Source organism: Geotrypetes seraphini, chromosome 10, assembly GCF_902459505.1.
Source record: "Geotrypetes seraphini chromosome 10, aGeoSer1.1, whole genome shotgun sequence".
NCBI lineage: Eukaryota > Metazoa > Chordata > Amphibia > Gymnophiona > Dermophiidae > Geotrypetes > Geotrypetes seraphini.
In genome coordinates, this window is record NC_047093.1 from 92,670,989 (window position 1) to 92,689,007 (window position 18,019).

The window sequence follows — 18,019 nt, forward strand, 5'->3', positions numbered from 1 at the left end:
CGGCCCAGCAACCTACCCACCCCCCACCGCAACCATCGGGGCAGGAGAGATGGGTCATCTCCCCTGCCACAATAGCGATACCACCAAGTGCTGCCAAACGCGGCCCTTGGGATCGCTAAAGCGGCAGGAGAGATGACCCATCTCTCCTGCAGCGATCCACCCCTCCAATCGGGCCAGGAGAGAGCCCAAGCCCTCCTGGCCCCGCCGAGTACAATTTGGGCAAGAGGGAGCTCAAGCCATCTTGCCCCGAGCACTATCCCCAACCCCCCCCCCCCCCCCGGGCCGAATCCATTGGGGCCAGGAGGGAGCCCAAGCCCTCCTGGCCCGCCAATCTCCCCCCTTCCCCCACCACATGATCCAGCCAGGAGGGAGCACAAGCCCTCCTGGCCCGCGACCCCCTCTAACCCCCACCCCCCCCCTAAAATACGGGCAGGAGAGATCCCAGGCCCTCCTGCCCTCGACCCAACCCCCACGACTGCCCCCCCGAATCCCCGATCAGCCCCCCGCCAACTCACGACCCTCCACCCACCTTCCCCGTACCTCAAAAAATGTTGACCGGACAGACGAATGCCAAGCCCACCCGTCCGGCAGGCCAGCCAGCGCAGGATGGGGCCGGATTGGCCCAGGCGGCTCAAACCCTGCCCTTAGGTAGGGCCTGAGGCACCTGGGCCAACCAGAATAGGCCCAGGAGCCTTGGGCTTCTCCTGTGGGCGGGTCCTTAAGCACATGGGCCGGTTTGAGAATGTGAGGGGCTTAGGAAGGGGTGTTTCACAAAGTTACATGCAATCTTATTGAATTTTGGGGATGTACCCAGCTTGTGCACTAGCTTTCATTTGGAATAAGTCCTTGTGCCCAAAGCTGGATGCAGGAATATCCACTAAGTGCTATTCTATAAAGAGCATGAATCTTGGAGCACTCTTTATGGAATAGCATTAAGCATGGATTTTTCCCGGCGCCTATTTTCGGTGCCATTTATTAAATCCAGCCCTTAATGTGCAGTACATTTTGGTACTATGTAGTAACTGCAAGGGCAGATGCTGGACACAGCACTAAGAATTAATGCACAGGTGTGTGGTGCAGTGGTTAGAGCTGAGGTTGTGGGTTTGAATCCCGCAGTGCTCCTCCTGGGCAAGTCACTTAATCCCCATTGCCCCAGGTACATTAGATAGAGTGGGAGCCTGCCGGAACAGTTAGGGAATAATGCTTGAATACCTGAATAATTTGTAATCCGCAAAGAATTTAGGATATGCGGAATATAAATTTAAAAAAAATAAAAACTTAGGGTCCTTTTACAAAGCTGCGCTAGCAGTTTTATTGCATGCACCAGATTAGCGTGCACTATAGCGCGTGCTAGCTGGAAATCTACCGCCCGCTCAAAAGGAGGCGGTAGCGGCTAGCACACGGGGCAATTTAGCGCGCGCTATTCCGCGCGTTAAGGACCTAGCGCGGCTTTGTAAAAGGAGCCCTTAGTACACAGATTGTCAAATCTCTGCTAAATAAAGTCACAAAGCAAGGAATTTAGAGACTGATATTCAAAGCCAGTTAACCAGGTGAGAGAGTCGGTTCATAGTCTAAAGCGCGCGAGGACAAAGGCGCGCTGACAACCGAGCGCAGACAACTGAGCGCAGGACTTAATCACGCCGAAGAATAAACGTATTTTAAAGGGCTCCGATGGGGGGTGTTGGTGGGGGACCTCCCCACTTTACTTAATAGAGATAGTGCTGGCGTTGTGGGGAGTTTGGGGGGTTGTAATCCCGCTCATTATACTGGAAACTTAACTTTTTTTCCTTGTTTTTTAGGGAAAAAGTTAAGTTTTCAGTATAATGTGGGGGGTTACACCCCCCAGACACCCCCAACATGAAAGCGTGAGGCAGCGCGATCCCTATTAAGTAGAGTGGAGGGGCTCCCCCCCACACCCCCCGTCAGAGCCCTTTAAAATACGGTTACGATTAAGCCCTGTGCTCAGTTGTCTGCGCTCAGTTGTCGGTGCGCCTTTGTCCTCGCGCGCTTTTGACCCGTCACCGAGAGAGTCTCTTGCTTGGTTAACTGGCACTGAGATTATCTCAAGGAGATATTCATTAGCATTTACCAGATAGAGAGGATATTCAGCAGCACTAACTTCTAAAGCTGAAAGTGGCTATTATGTGGACAGTCCAGGGGTGGCATCAGCACTTAAATCAAGTTTTAAGTTTTCAAGTTTTATTAGGATTTTATATACCGCCTATCAAGGTTATCTAAGCGGTTTTACAATCAGGTACTCAAGCATTTTCCCTCTCTGTCCCGGTGGGCTCACAATCTATCTAACGTACCTGGGGCTATGGAGGATTAAGTGACTTGCCCAGAATCACAAGGAGCAGCAGTGTGATTGCAGTCCAATGTTTGGTTGGTATAAGTTAACTGGAAAAGGACTGAAAATCAGCCCTTATCTGATAAATCCCTCCTTTTACAAAGCTGCATTAGGCTTTATTTATCACCAGATGTGGCGATAAAAGCTCTGATGCTCATAGAATTCCTATGAAAGTTGAAGTTATAACTGCTGTGGCCAGCGATAAAAAAAACCAAATGTGGCTTTGTAAAGGGGGGGGGAGGGGCAAGTGTTAGCTGTCTGTGCATGCACAGATATTTAATTCCAGTACCAAGACATGACCCAGCATTGAATATCTGGGCATAATTTTTTTTAAAAACACTGACCGCTGCTGGCTGAATATAACCTCTTTTCTCCTACTTAGCAGGAATGTACTGTTGTTTTGAAACAGAAGAAATGAACTAAATTTATTCAATTTGGGGGCTAATATTGAGTCTGCAAGTGTAAACATTGTTTTAAAATGTCAGCCCTCGCGGGTCCGTTATGCAACGGGGAGAATGCTCAGTTTATGTGCAAGGTACATTTTTATAAGCCAGTGATTCCCAACCCTGTCCTGGAGGACCACCAGGCCAACCGGGTTTTCAGGCTAGCCCTAATGAATATGCATGAGAGAGATTTGCATATGATGGAAGTGATAGGCATGCAAATTTGCTTCATGCATATTCATTAGGGCTAGCCTGAAAACCCGATTGGCCTGGTGGTCCTCCAGGACAGGGTTGGGAATCACTGTTATAAGCGATACTGCTGAAGGGCTGTCAGGCAAGATTTGCCTCTTTGTGGATGATGGCAAAATCTGCAATAGACACCCCAGATGGTGAGAATAACATGAAGAAAGACCTAGCGAAGCTTGAAAAATGGTCTGAAATTTGGCAGCTAAAATATCATGCTAAGAAATGCAAGGTCATGCATTTGGGCTGCCAAAACCCGAAGGAACAATACAGGTTAGGAGGTGAAGAACTTATGTGCATGACAGAAGAGCAGGACTTGGGTATAATTGTATGTGATGATCGATGGCCAAACAGGTTACAAAGTGAAAGCTAAAAGGATGCTTGGGTGCAAAGGGAGAGGAATGGTCAGTAGGAAAAAGGAGGTATTGATGCCCCTGTATAAGACTTTGGTAAAGACCTCATTCAGAATATTGTGTACAATTCTGGAGACTGTATCTTCAAAAAGATATAAAAAGGATGGAGTCGGTCCAGAGGAAGGCTACTAAAATGGTGTGTGGTCTTCGTCATAAGGCGTAGGGGAACAGACTTAAAGATCTCAATATGTATACTTTGGAGGAAAGGCAAGAGAGGGGAGATATGATAGTGATGTTTAAATTAAATAAATATATCAAAATGTTACCAGCCAGTGGAGGAAACATGCCCAATAGCAAGAATATAAAACATAAATAAAGTGGAGAAAAAGCCTTAGAACTAGAAACGATAGCAGCAATCAATACTGATTATAAGCTGATCAAAAAGCACTTATGTGATCACCTCTCTGGCTACATATCCAAGTATTTACAGATACAGTATAATCTTGTTATAACAGACTTGCTTATAATGGAACCTCACCTATAGCGGGCAAGGTCCGCTGGTCCCGGCTGTGCGCCTTTATAAACATACAGAAAATCATCTCGAATATAACGGACAACCAATTTGGTCCCCAGAGCCGCTTTTAGCTGTAGTTTTGTTCGGCTATAACGGACATGCAGACTCCGCCTACAAGGCACGTGGCGTGCCGGTGATAAAGTATCAAAATTCAGCCCAGAAGAAAATGACAGAGTATTTTTCTTTCCAGTACAGTACAACATAATGCTTTAGAACATCTTTTAGTGTTCTGGTTTTGCAATCATTTTGTGTTGTACCAATATTTTGCTGAGTTTTGTTATTGATGTTGCTGATATGCTTGTGCAGTGACTGTTGTTCATTGATTGTATGTTATTTCAAGTTGACCTAAATAAAGTTTTTTTAAAAATGCAACTCTGGATATAACGGACTGTTTTTCCAGGTCCCTTGAAGTCCCTTGAAGTCCATTATATATATTTTGCTGATGAAAGTCAATATATATTTAAAATTTATCTGTTCAAAAATGTTGGATTTTGGGTGGGCCATGTAGTACCTAGCGAAGACTAATATTCTTTAGCGTATGCTAAGCTTTAGGATCTCAAAGTTATCCAATACCCATATCACCATGTGAAAAAATAATTGCTCCCTAAACTTAACAGACTGCACCACTTTTAGCAGCCTTAATTGCAACTATATGCTTCCCATAATTGGAGAAGAGACAGCTCATGGGGGATATGATAGAGGTCTATAAAATGATGAGTGGAGTGGAAAGGGTAGATGTGAATCGCTTGTTTACTCTTTCCAAAAATACTTGGACTAGGAGGCATGTGATGAAGCTACTAATTAGTAGATTTAAAACAAACTGGAGAAAATATTTCTTCAAACAACGTGTAATTAAACTCTGCAATTCGTTGCCAGAGAATGTGGTGAAAAATCAGTTAGCTTAGCGGGGTTTAAAAAGGTTTTGGATAATTTCCTAAAAGAGAAGTCTGTAGGCCATTATTGAGATGGCTTGGGGATATTCACAGCTTATTCCTAGGATAAGCAGTATAAAATCTGTTTTATTACTTGGGATCTTGCTAGGTGTTTGGGACCTGGGTTGCCTACTGTTGGAAACAGAATACTGAGCTTGATGGACCTTCAGTCAATCCCAGTATGGCAATTCTTATGTTCTTAACCTTCCTTACTTCTCAGATGTTTTAATGAATGTTTCAGCTTCCCTGGTTCTTCCTGCCTTTCCAGGCAAGACCCACAACCAGGTCTATTAAGCAAAAAAACCCACAAATGAGCTTCATTGAGTATGCCTGTCTGTATCCTTCTCACAGTTCAAAATTGGGATGCCTTGCCCTCAACGCCATTCTCTAAAACACAGAAACTGTTTCCCGGTTCACTGCATCTTGCTCCATTGATCAAGATAGGAGCAGTGAGCTATGACAATGTGAAGGCAGGTACTGAATGCACAGAAAGCCTCTGGGATAAGAAGGGCGAAGGTTGTTCTGGTTTTCATCCATCTTCTTCTACAATCTGACACTAGAGAAGAACTGCTCAAGAGGAAAGGACTGCAAACATACCTGGTCCATGCCAAAAACTGCTATTTAATTCACGAGGCATGTTGATTTCTCTACAGCCAGGAATGACAGACAAGAGTATAATTCAACCTGTATTCATCTAAACTGCAAATTCCTTTCTGAATCAACGTGCACTTGGAATAGGTATGTTTCCTATTTTGTATTGTGGTAAAAGGACTGTAACCTAAGGCAAAAATGGCAAGTGAAAAAAGTCCATGTAAAATATAGATATTCATTTAAAGGCTTAATTACTGCATTAGCTGTTAAATGTGACAAAATATACTAACAGCACAGCACCAAAGATGGTAAGTTGAGCTAAGTGTCACATTAACAGCTAATGCAGAAATGGGTAAACAATGGGACAGGATATGAGCAGGGACTGTGCTTTACAGTTAAATGAAACATGCAGTTACTACCTCCATATTTATTTTAAACATTTTGGCCCCAATTCTATAAAGGGCGCCTAAATCCCACCCAACGCTGAGCGGGACTTAGGTGTCAAGACTAAGGGGTCCTTTTACTAAGGCGCACTAAAAGCTAACACGTCCTTTATAGTCTATGGACGCGTTGGTGTTTAACGCGCATTAAAATGACTAGCGTGCCTTAGCATAAGGACCCCTAAGTGGTTAATAAGCCATTTAAGGGTCTTAACGAGCGATAATTGGCACATGGATGTCCAAAGGATGTGGATGTCACTTTGTAGACACGTTTACAATTTCATGGACGACCATTGGGAAAGCTTAATGAGATCTGCTAAATAGTTGGGTTTTTTTTTTTTTTTAAATAGCCTGGTGGATTTATTTTTGTAGCCTCCTCACCCACCCCACCCCCATTTGCCCTCTCCATGCCGGTACTGTGGAATAAACAAAACAAAAAAGACTTTTCTTCTCTCTGTTAGATCCTAGCTCATGCTTGTTAACACCAGCTCTGGCAGGATACACATTTCAAATCTGATATATTGTAATCACAAAATAGAAAATAAAATTATTTTTTTTTCTACCTTTTGTTTTCTGTTCATCTTATTATTCAAATCATATTGGTCCCATGCTCTGGTTTCTGTTTGTGTTCTATTAGTTCGCCCACCAGGGTCTCCTGCCCATTTGATGTTTTCTTCTTTCCCTGTGCTCACCACAGTGGCGTACCTAGCATATGTGACACCCAGGGCCCATCATTTTTTGGCACCCCCCCCCCCATCTGTACGAAAAACATGATTTTTAGTAACAAGCCACACGCCACACATGAGTACCTAGGAAAAGGCAGCATCTTACATATGCAGTGAGCAGTTCAACATCAATACACCCATTGTAAAACTAAACAAGCCAGACTAGTACAGATCAATCTTACACCCGTCAATCCTATCAGAAAACCATGTCTTTCGAACACACAGATAATATCTAAAATCTCAGCTTTATTGATACATTTTCTTTAAAATATTTTTTCTTTTTCTTTTATACATTCATAAGGTGCTCCATCAGTGTGATCATTCATACGTGATTAACAAACTGCAGTGGTCAATCAGAAGACTTCATACTCTTCTTTACCTTATTGTCGTTCCTCTATCAATGGGCTAAAACACTCATTTATAGTCTCTCCTTGAAATGGATTTTATTTATAACCACTGAGTAAAAGTGAACTAGTGCAAAAAGTGCTGTAGTGCTGTAAACTTAACTCCTTCGGGTTACATTTACCCCCCAACTCGAGTTTCGAGAATGTCTTCGTCAGGAGGGGTACTGTCAGTCGGCTCTTTATCTTGGGGAGGACGAGCAATACCAGCTGGTACTGCTCTCTTTCCCCCCCTTGGTACGCCACTGGTTCACCATTTATCTTTTGTCTCTGTACCTTGTCTTCCACTGCTATATCCAAAATTTGTGTTTTTTTTTTCTTACTGTCTACCATCTCTCTCTCTCTTTTGGTCTCCCTGCATTGTGACCTGGGTCAAACCTCTCTATTCTCTTCCATGCAGCATCTCTTCCTACTTCCCCTCCATTATCATGTGCAACATTTCTTTCTCTCTCCCTATGTACCATCTCTCCCTGCCCTCCACCCTATGTCCAACATTTCTCTCTCTCTCTCTCTCTCTCTCTCTCTTATCAATGCATGTATCCCTCCCTTCCACCATATGCAAGATTTCACCCTCTCACCCCTTTCTACCTTTTTACTCCTGGCAGAATTCTGTGCAAAAAAAAATAATTCTGCGCACAAAAGTAGCAAATTCTGCAAGTTTATTTGTCAAAAATTAAACAATATTTTTTTGCTAATTATTATCCATATTCCATTTAAACAGTTAAAATAAAATGTTTTTCTTCTACCTTTGCTGTCTGGATATTTTATTTTACCATCTTGCTGGTTCAAGTTTCTTTTTTCTGCTTTCCTGTCATCTGCTAATTCTCCTTCAAGTGGCTACTATCTATTTGTCTTTTCTGCTCTCTCCTGTCTATTCCCTCACTATACCTGCCTCAGACATATTGATCATTCCTTTATAGCTCTTTTCTGCATCTCTTACCCTTCTCCTCTTTGCCACTTTTCAGCTACCTATCAAATTTCCATCTTCTCTCCCATTCCCCATCTCATTCCTTCCTCAGCCCTCCATTCCCTTTCATCTTCAATGTACCTCCATTATCATTACCATTCTACCCTCTGTTATATTTATCCTCTTATCTATTTCCTTGCCACCCTCTCCTCCCCCTCAGGGTTCTACCATTCTCAGCAACTTCCTTCCCCCACCCTTATAACCCAACATCTCTTCCCTACACTCGTAGCCTGACATCTGCCTATCTCTTCCCTGCTGCACTCTCCCAATCTCTTCCATCACTCCCAATTCCAGGCATCTATCTATTCTCCATTCTACTCCATTCTGCTCCTGGATCCAACATCTTCCTCCTTTTCCCCTTCCACCTCCTATGTATCTCTCTCACCCTCTCATCTACCCCCATGTCTAACACCTCTCTCGCTTCCTTCCTTGTGCCCTATGTCAAATCTCTCTATCTCCCTCCATGCACCATCTCTCCATCCCCTTCATTATGTGTAATTTCATCCTCTCCCCTCACCATGCATGTCTCCCTCTCCTCACCCTGTGAACCATCTTTCCTTCCTCTCACCCTCCCCTCATGCCACCAACTTTCCCTCCTCTTACCTCTATCCCTCCCCTATGCCACTAGCTTTCTTTTCTGAAGTTCCTTTTGCCTCTTTCTCCCCCTGTGCCACCAACTTTCCTTCCTCTTACCTCTTCCCTCCCTCTGTGCCATCAGCTTTCCTTCCTGAAGTTCCTTTCACTCCTTCCTTCCCCTTATGCTACCAACTTTCCTTCCTCTCCTCCCCTGTACTCCAAGGTTTACTTCTTTGGGTCGTGTTATTAGCAGTGACTTTCACATGGTGCCTGCCGCTAAACTGGAAGTCTTCCCTCTGCCGTGGAGAGACTTTTGTGTCAGCAGCAGATACTGTGGGAATTGCTGCCAATGCTGGACACAGTGAGATTCGATTCTGACACAGCCAGCGCAGCAAGATTTTGCACAGGAAAAGGGAATTTCATTCATTCTTCCCATCCACCGGTGCAGTAGTTTTCCATCTCTCCCTCCCATCCCCCTGTACAGCACTTCCTGATTGACCCCCTATGAGACCTCAACATTTTGGCCTCCTAAAAAAGCAAGAGCGGTGAACAGGCTGTTTGCATCCTGCCCGCCAGGGCTTCCCTCTGCTGCATCATTAGTGATGTCATCGGTGATGCGGCAGATAGAAGACCCCAGCGGGCAGGCCAGGAGCAATCTGGTCACCACTGCAGCTGCTTTGGGAGACCTGGAGGAGACTCAGGACTCACTGAGTCCAATTTTCTAAGGAAATGATTCAATTTGAATCGATTCACCAAAGTGAATCGGTGAATCGGGCAGCACTACTGAAGACTGCGTTAAGAACCACTGCTCTAAAATCATATACCAAAGTGCACAGAATATATAATCAATTAATACAATAATAATCAGCACTTACAACCAAACAAATAATAATATAAACTACATTTTCCCCCTCCCCCCCAGGATGTGTGTGAAAATCAATTAGGAATCAAAGGCTTATTTGTTCAATCAGTTTTTACAAATTCTGTTAACGGACCCCATGTCTCTTTACATTTTTTATAATGTTCCAGTTGTTCCAAATTCATTCTCTCGTATCTATAAAATTGACACAGGGTTTCCCACCAAAAGTTGAAATTCAGTCTGTCTCAGTTTTTCCAATTTTTTGTTATCAACTGCATAGCTATCCCTGTCATTATAAGAAGTCTGTTCTTGCTTGCAGTAACTGGACTCTTAGATTTTAATAAAGTCCCAAATAACAGTATGTCAAAGGACAATGGAATCAAAGCTTCCAATATCATGTTGATTTTGCCCCAAATAGACTTCCAAAAATTGAGTATCAACGGACAATAGAATATTAAGTCCCTAAATCAAGATGACAGTGCCAGCATCTATTAGATTTTGAACTGTCTAACTTTTGCAAACGAACTGGAGTCCAAAAAATTCTATACAACAGAAAAAATCAAGTTTGTCTCATAGATGCTGACGCTGTACATCTCATTCTCCAAGTCCAAATCTGTGGCCATTGAGTAGCAGAAATATGCTGCTTTGTCTCAATGCTCCAAATGTCTTTTAGACTTGTTTTAGGTTTTTTATTCAAATATTCTGATATTAATTTACACCACTTGGCGGCCTGGTGCCCTTGCAAATCTGTCTGGAAAGATAGGCCTGGCAAGCTATACTGATTTTTTTAAGTTGTGCCAATCAGGGAACCCTTTCTGAATGGCCTTTTTCAACTGCAACCATTTAAATCCTTGAGACTTTGATATGCCAAATGATTATTGCAATTGTAATAAAGTAACCATTTTCCCATTAGAAATTACATCTTCCACATATTATGGCTTCATATGTTAGTGGAACATTTGATTCAAGAACCATAACTTTGCGGCCTTCTCAATGGGGCCATCTGTGTACTGATGATGTCATCAGTACACAGATGGCCCAGCAAGAAGGCCATGAAGCAGCTTGTGAGTGCTGCTGGCCAGACGCTCCTCTGCAGCAAGGTATTTATGATCACGGTCGGCGGGGATCGGTTGGGAGGGGAGGATGGAGGTCAGCAGGGGTTTGGCTGCACAGCAGGGGCGGGGCAGAGGGAAGCATGGCTGCCTACAACTAGGGCCTATTTTCGGGGATAGGGCTTATATTAAGACCTACCCCGAAAATCATGCTAGAGCCTATTTTGGGGGTAGGTCTTATTTTCGGGGAAACACAGTATTAATGATTGCCAGCTATCCATGATATTTGGACTGCTGACCACTTTGACTGCTGGTCTATCTTTTGCCGCTATAAACTTAGCCAGCCAGTGCTGAATATCAAAATGGCCAGCTAAGTTTTTACCAGACAAAAATAGACCAGATATTCAATGCTGGTCAGCAGAAATGGCCCAGCATTGAATGTTCACACACAGGAGAAGGCCTTGTTTACGAAGGCCAGCTGGAGGGATTCCTACACTCTCCGGCCAGCAGGCATGCCTCTTCAAAATGGTGGGCCTTCCCCTCCCCGGTGTATCCTATGATGCACTGGGGAGGGGCCTAGGGCTCTGAATGGCCCAGGTTGCTTAAGGCACTTCCTATGGGAGGGGCCTTAGGTGTTGGGCCAATCAGAGCCTTAGGTCCCTCCCTGGTGCATCTGGGGAGGGGCCTAAGGCTCTGATTGGACGAAGAGCCTTAGAAACCCTCACCCTGTATATACATATATAACTTTATTACCTCCAGCAACCCATTTCATATTAGCAGAAAAGTATAATATAGTTCATGCATAAACCTGAAAAATAGGAGGCAATTCTAAAGTATGGAGAGGTGAGAGTGTCCCTGAAATGAGCTAGACTTTGGCAAATATTATCAATGTGAACTTTATCTTGCTTCCTCACTGCACAAGTGGTAAGGTCACTATTAGGGGCAGCATCTAGGAATCAAACCACAGAAAGACTCATGTACTTGCTTTCTTTTGAAGAACAATTTAGTAGTAGTGTGAGGTGTTAGGACCACTGCAACATGGTATGCATGGTGAGGAGTGATGGAGGCACCAAAAGCTACTCTAAAACTTCTGTTGTGCCAGCCCAGTCTGCTTGTGCAGCTTGGCTCTTTAGCTTTAAGTGGTACAGTGCAAGAACAACTCTGGTGCAAGTCTTGTGACATTGGCAACTGTGAGACTTGCACCAGAGCTTCTTCCTGTGCCTCATGGTAGCAGACGTATGGTAGTGGAACAGTGGATAGGGGGAGGGAAGAAGAGATGAGATGTTGGGTCAGATATGCTGATTTATAGTTTGTTGGGGGCACAGAAAAACCCAACTCTGTCCCTGTGAAATGTATCCTGTTCTTTTAACTTTGGATTTAGCTCCTTCTATCATTTGCATATTTTCAATAAGAATGGATTTTTTGGCACATGGATGGCAACCTTTTGAAATCACAATGTCTGAATAATTTAGCTATCACAACATATCTAGTTTCTACCATGCTACAGATTCTTAAGATCTTTAAATTGTAGGTCAGGGTGATGACTAGGAGGTACCAGGGATCTCGTAGTGAGGGCCTTTTTATCTCAGCATGCACTTCTGGGTCCTGTCACCTCTAAATGTCTCACCTTTGGCACATCACACATATGAATCTCTGCTCAAAGAAAAAGATGTGCACAGGATTAACTGAATAATTCATCATAGCTCCTACCATGCAGGAGAAATAGCAGAGGAGGAAGATTTGTTCAAACATAAACCGAGAAGGATACTGTATGTAGAGTAAAAGATGGTTGATTTTTATACTGCGATTCACTTGCACCACACACAAGGTAACTTTAGTCAATAAATATAGTACACAGCTAACCCACTCTGACAAAGTAATTTAGGCACCGAGGTGTAAAGGTCCCAAGCATAAATCACTCACTTTACACAAAACGAGCCTCAGAGCTTGAGGCATGGCGAAAACCGCCAGAGCCCCTGTAGTATTCAGCTACACAGATGACCAGCTTCAATCATCGGCTCCTCTAACAGCCAGCAAGCACCCAGGAAAAAACTCCACCCGCAGGAGAAAAAAAACCTATGGTGTTGCCGGATGTTCAGTCTAATAAGCATACAGCACTGTACTCCCCACTGTCTAAAGAAGTAGCAATCCAAAAAACAAACACGTAATGTAACACACATACACACAGGCAAGCCACGTACTTAGCTGCTCATTAACGGGATGTCCTTCTGAAGAAACAAAAATGTGTTCACAGGGCTGTGCTGTAAATCTTCAGAGCTCTCCCCTCTTAGTCTCAGTTCTCAGGAGAGCCCCATCTCGATGCATTAAACGCAAGTCCCATTTAGAACAATTATCTCAGTCCCAAAGTTCATACGCAGCTTCCATCAGCACTCCCGGCCAGTGGCAGAAAAACCAAATCCAAGTCCCTTCCATGAGCTCAGGAAGGATCCAATACATATCCTGACGCAGTATATAGGCCTGATGGTACCTATAAAAGTTTGGGAAATTTACCCCACCCGCCGCAATTGGTTTTTGTAAAGATACTAAAGCAATACAAGCAGTTTTACCCAGCCAAATAAATTTGGTGAGAATACTATTCAATTTCTTATAAAAGGACCTCTGAACATAAACTGGCAACATACCCATTTGGAAGCAAACCACAGGCAAAATCATCATTTTAACCGTTTGGACTCTCCCCCACCAAGACAGATGTAATGGGTTCCATTACTCACACATTTCTGAGACCTATAGCAATAAGGATTTTTCATTTACGCTCATCGTGTCTTCCAACATTTTTTTAATCCAAATATCAAAATATTTTATACTCCCTTCTTTCCAAAGAAAAGGGACTGAGTCAAATAATCCTTTTGGATATTATACATTTAGCAAAAGAACCTCTGATTTACTCCAATTTATTTTATATCCAGAAAATTTTCCAAATCGGTCAATCAAATGTAGTAAATGCAGGATGGTCGATTCAGGATTCCTCAAATGAAGCAAAATATCATCTGCATAATCAGAGACCTTATATTCCCAACCTGCATAAGTAATACACTGTATCTCCTTTGCCTGTTGAATAGCCAACAAGGGTTCCAGAACAATGTCAAAAAGCAAAGGGGATAATGGACACCCTTGTCTAACTCCCCTCTCCAGATGAAAAAGTTCTGAAAAAGTATTATTAATATATAATCTGGCAGAAGGCAAACTATACAAGGTTTGAATCATTTAAATAAATCCAGATCCTGTACCAACCAATCCAAGGATACAGAGAAGGCCGGATCTTCCATGGCTTTTGTTAAATTCGACATGAAAAGCCAATCTGGTATTGTTTGATGAATGTCTTTGAACAATGAAACCTGTTTGGTGCATACCGATCATATAAGGGAGAGCCTTGGCCAAGCATAAAGTCAATAATTTAGCCAAAAGTTTTCCATCTACATTAATCAAAGAAATAGGTCTGTAATTTGAAATCAACATAGGACCTTTATTCGGCTTCAGTAAAACAATAAAGATTCTGCCATCGTACCTGAAACGCAACCTTCAGTTAGTTGTGCCTGAATCCGCCTTGAACCGCAAGGTAATGGCGGAATAGAAATCACTAATGTAATGTAATGATACAAATTTTTAAAAAGAGGTAATAATGTAATTTGAAATGATTTATAAAACTCCGCAGTGAATCCATCACCACCTGGAGCGGATCCAACTCTAAGGGACTTCAACGTTGTCTGAAGTTCTTTAAGTGATATAGGCGCTTCTAGATCTCCTTTTATATGCTCAGGAATTTTTGGCCCCTTGATTAACTTTAAAAACTCTAAACCCTCAAGATCTTATTTGAATAAGGCTCAGAAGAATATAAAGCTTTATAATAATTCAAAAATTGTTTTAAAATATTTCCAAATTGAGAATGAGTTACATTCATCCTTCTCATCTTTAATAGCCAAAATCTTTACTTTCCTTTTTTTTTTTGGCTTTAAGATAATTAGCCAATAATCTTCCTGCTTTATTCAAGTTTCCATAATACAGAGCCTATTGAGAAAACAAATCTTTCCTAGCCAATTGTGAGGAAATCTCATTATATTTATAATTAGCTTTCAAGAGAGCCTGTAAAGTAATTTGTTCCCATTTCGAGTCCAATTGTGATTCTAAATTCTTAATATTTTATTCCAAATTAGAAAATTCCAATTTTAGCTTTTTCTTAATATATACCGAACACGAAATGATCTGCCCTCTCATAGTAGCTTTGAAAGCATGTTTCTAAAGAGATTTCCTCTAAGGCATTAAGTCAAAAATATTCATCCATTTTTATTTGAAATTCCTCAAGAAAGTTTGAATCTGCAAGCAATGTATTATTGAACATCCAAACAGGTCTACTACAATCTTTTTCAGCAAATTGAAATTCAATCCAAACTCCAGCATGATCCGACAAAATGATCAGATCTATGCTGGCTTTCGTAACCTGCTGAGTTAATTGATCTGAAACAAAAATGTAATCTATTCTTGAAATCGATTTATACACATGGAAGCAGAAAGAAAATTCCTGAGCATTAAAATGAAGAATCTGCCATATATCTTTCAAGCCACAGGACTGTACCAAATTATCCAAACCCAAAGATTTTAGTATCTTACTGGGTTGTTTATACAACAATGGATCCAGAACATAAAAGGAAGTCATCACTTTATCATAGAAAAGATGCATGAAAATTATTAGACCTCTTAAATAGCTTACCCAAATAAATAACAACAGATTTACTTATGAATGATAGTGTCAGACTTATTAATCTGAACCAATATGTAACCTAATATAAATAATTTTTAAAGTTGAAGCTTATCCCTAAATAAATCACCTTAATAAGAAAGCTTCCCAAATTACTCCCCTTATGATCAAATAACCTTAATACTAATTGATATTCAGATCAATGAACTTATAAATAAGTAGATGTGTTATTTAACATATTAATATAGCAAGTTAAATGAGAAATCGCAGGAGGAAAATTAACCACTAAACACTTATTCTGACACATAATGGCACATACGTATTCCCATTATATTAAAAAAACATACCAAAATGGAAAGACCAACATTAATTTCCATATTATAATTAATTAAATCAATTAAGATATAAACATTTATTCTCATATACTATATTCCCAAAATTCAATTTAATTCATTTAATATTACCCCCAAAAATTGTATATTTCTTAACAAAGATAAAATGATTACTTCGAGAAGCCTCACAAAACATCCCATTATGAGCGTAAAAATGAATAATTCCCATAACAATTTCACTTATTCAATTAAAATATCATTTATATATTCAGTTCAGTATTATATAAATTATACCACAACATAAGCTACCCACTCATACTTAATTTAACCCCATACAAACCACAAAACCTGAATTCATCAATTTCTCTTCCTAACTATACCATCCCCCAATAACTAGAATCCATCAGTTTCAACAAATCATTATTATCCCCTTATATTCATATAATCTAAATAATAAGTTATGTTCAGATCAATGAACAAATAAATAAATAGATGTAGGATTTGAAATATTAATATATTAAGCTATATAAAAATTGCAGGAGGAAAACTAAACATTTAACTATTATTCTGACACATATTGGCACCAAAACACCTTATCTTCCAATGAATCCCTGCTACCTTCCTCCATATTCTAAACAATATAAGAAGATCTTAATAACCACAGTTATCACAAAACCAGAGATGCTAGTTTCTTTCTTCTGCAGGCAGCTCAGATAGAGATCTGTCAGAGAATATGTATTCTTTAAAAGGCACTTTAGAGAGAGAAGGTAAAAGAAGGAAGAAAAGTATCAAGCAACATAAATGAACAATCCCTTTTTTTTTTTTTTGTAAAGGAGATTAGAGCACAGCAGCCTACACAGTCACTGTTTCTGTTTCCTCTCTGCTTCATCCTTCTCTTGTGTTTTGTTTGAAAAAATTCCAAACTTCCAGAGAATAAAGATGATGAGAGTGAGCAGGAGACCTCCTATGATGCTGCCTCCATCACAACCTCCTCCAGGAGAGCATTCCAAGCGTCCACCACTCGCTATGTGAAACAGAACTTCCTGACATCTGTCCTGGGCCTGTTGCCCCTCAGTTTCAGTTCATGACCTCTTGTCCGTGTCACATTTGACAATGTGAATAACAATGTTTCTTGCTCTATTTTGTCGAATCCTTTTAGTATTTTAAAAGTCTCTATCATATCCCCTCGCAGTCTTCTCTTCTTGAGGGTGAACAATCCCAGTTTTCCGAGGCGTTCTTTGTAGCTCAGATTCTCCATACCCTTTACTAGCTTCGTGGCTCGCCTCTGCACCCTCTCCAGCAGGGTTATATCCTTCCTTAGGCAGGGAGACCAGTGTTGGATACAGTACTCCAAGTGTGGTCTGACCATTGCTCTGAAAAGCAGCATTATGACATCCGCCAATCTACTCATGATTCCCTTCTTTATCATGCCCAACATCCTGTTTGCTTTCTTTGCCGCCACTGTGCATTGAGCTGACGGCTTCATGGTCCTGTCTATCAGTACCCTCAGGTCCCTTTCTTGTTCGCTCTTGCCCAATGTTGCACCTAACATTTTATATTCATGTTCCTTGTTTTTCCTGCCCAGGTGCATCACTTTGCATTTTTCTATATTAAACTTCATCTGCCACTTTTCTGCCCATTTTTCTAGCTGGTTCAAATCTTTCTGGAGTCCTTCGCTGTCCTTTTGTGTCCTAACTGCCCAAAACAGTTTTGTGTCATCTGCAAACTTGATTATAATACTTGTTGTTTCCTCTTCCAGGTCATTTATGAAGATATTGAATAAGATGGGCCCAAGAACTGAGCCCTGGGGCACACCGCTCGTCACCTTCTCCCAGTCCGAGAACTTCCCATTTATACTCACCCTCTGCAATCTGCTCTCCAGCCATTTGCCTATCCATCTTAGTATGACCCCTTCTATTCCATGGCTTTGTAGTTTCCTCAGAAACCTTGCGTGTGGAACCTTGTCGAACGCTTTCTGGAAGTCCAAGTATATTATATTCACCGGGTCTCCTCTATCGATTTGTTTGTTCACCTTCTCAAAAAATTGAAGTAAATTTGTCAAACATGACTTCCCCTTCCTGAAGCCGTGTTGACTGGCTCTCATCAGGTCATGATTTTCCAGGTGTTGCACTATGCTATCCTTGATTAGTGCTTCAGCCATCTTCCCAGGAACCAACGTAAGACTCACAGGTCTATAGTTGCCGGTTCGCCTCTCGATCCTTTTTTGAAGATTGGGATGACATTCGCTATCTTCCAGTCATCCTGTATTTGCCTGGTTCTAATTGACATGTTAGCTAGGGTTTGTAATAGTTCTCCAATTTCAACCCTAAGCTCCTTTAACACTCTCGGGTGAATTCCATCTGGTCCAGGGGATTTGTCACTTTTTAGTTTGTCTATCTGATAGTATATCTTGTCCAAATCCACATTCACTGTGGTGAGGCTTTCCTCTATTTCTCCCTTGAATACTCTC

The 18,019-nt window shown here is 41.6% G+C and overlaps 1 protein-coding gene across 5 annotated transcripts in view; it reads right to left on the minus strand.

Moving 5' to 3' along the window:
* Positions 1 to 18,019, minus strand: part of CACNA1B (calcium voltage-gated channel subunit alpha1 B) — a 1,471,643-nt gene that overhangs the window by 674,802 nt on the left and 778,822 nt on the right. The window lies entirely within an intron of this gene.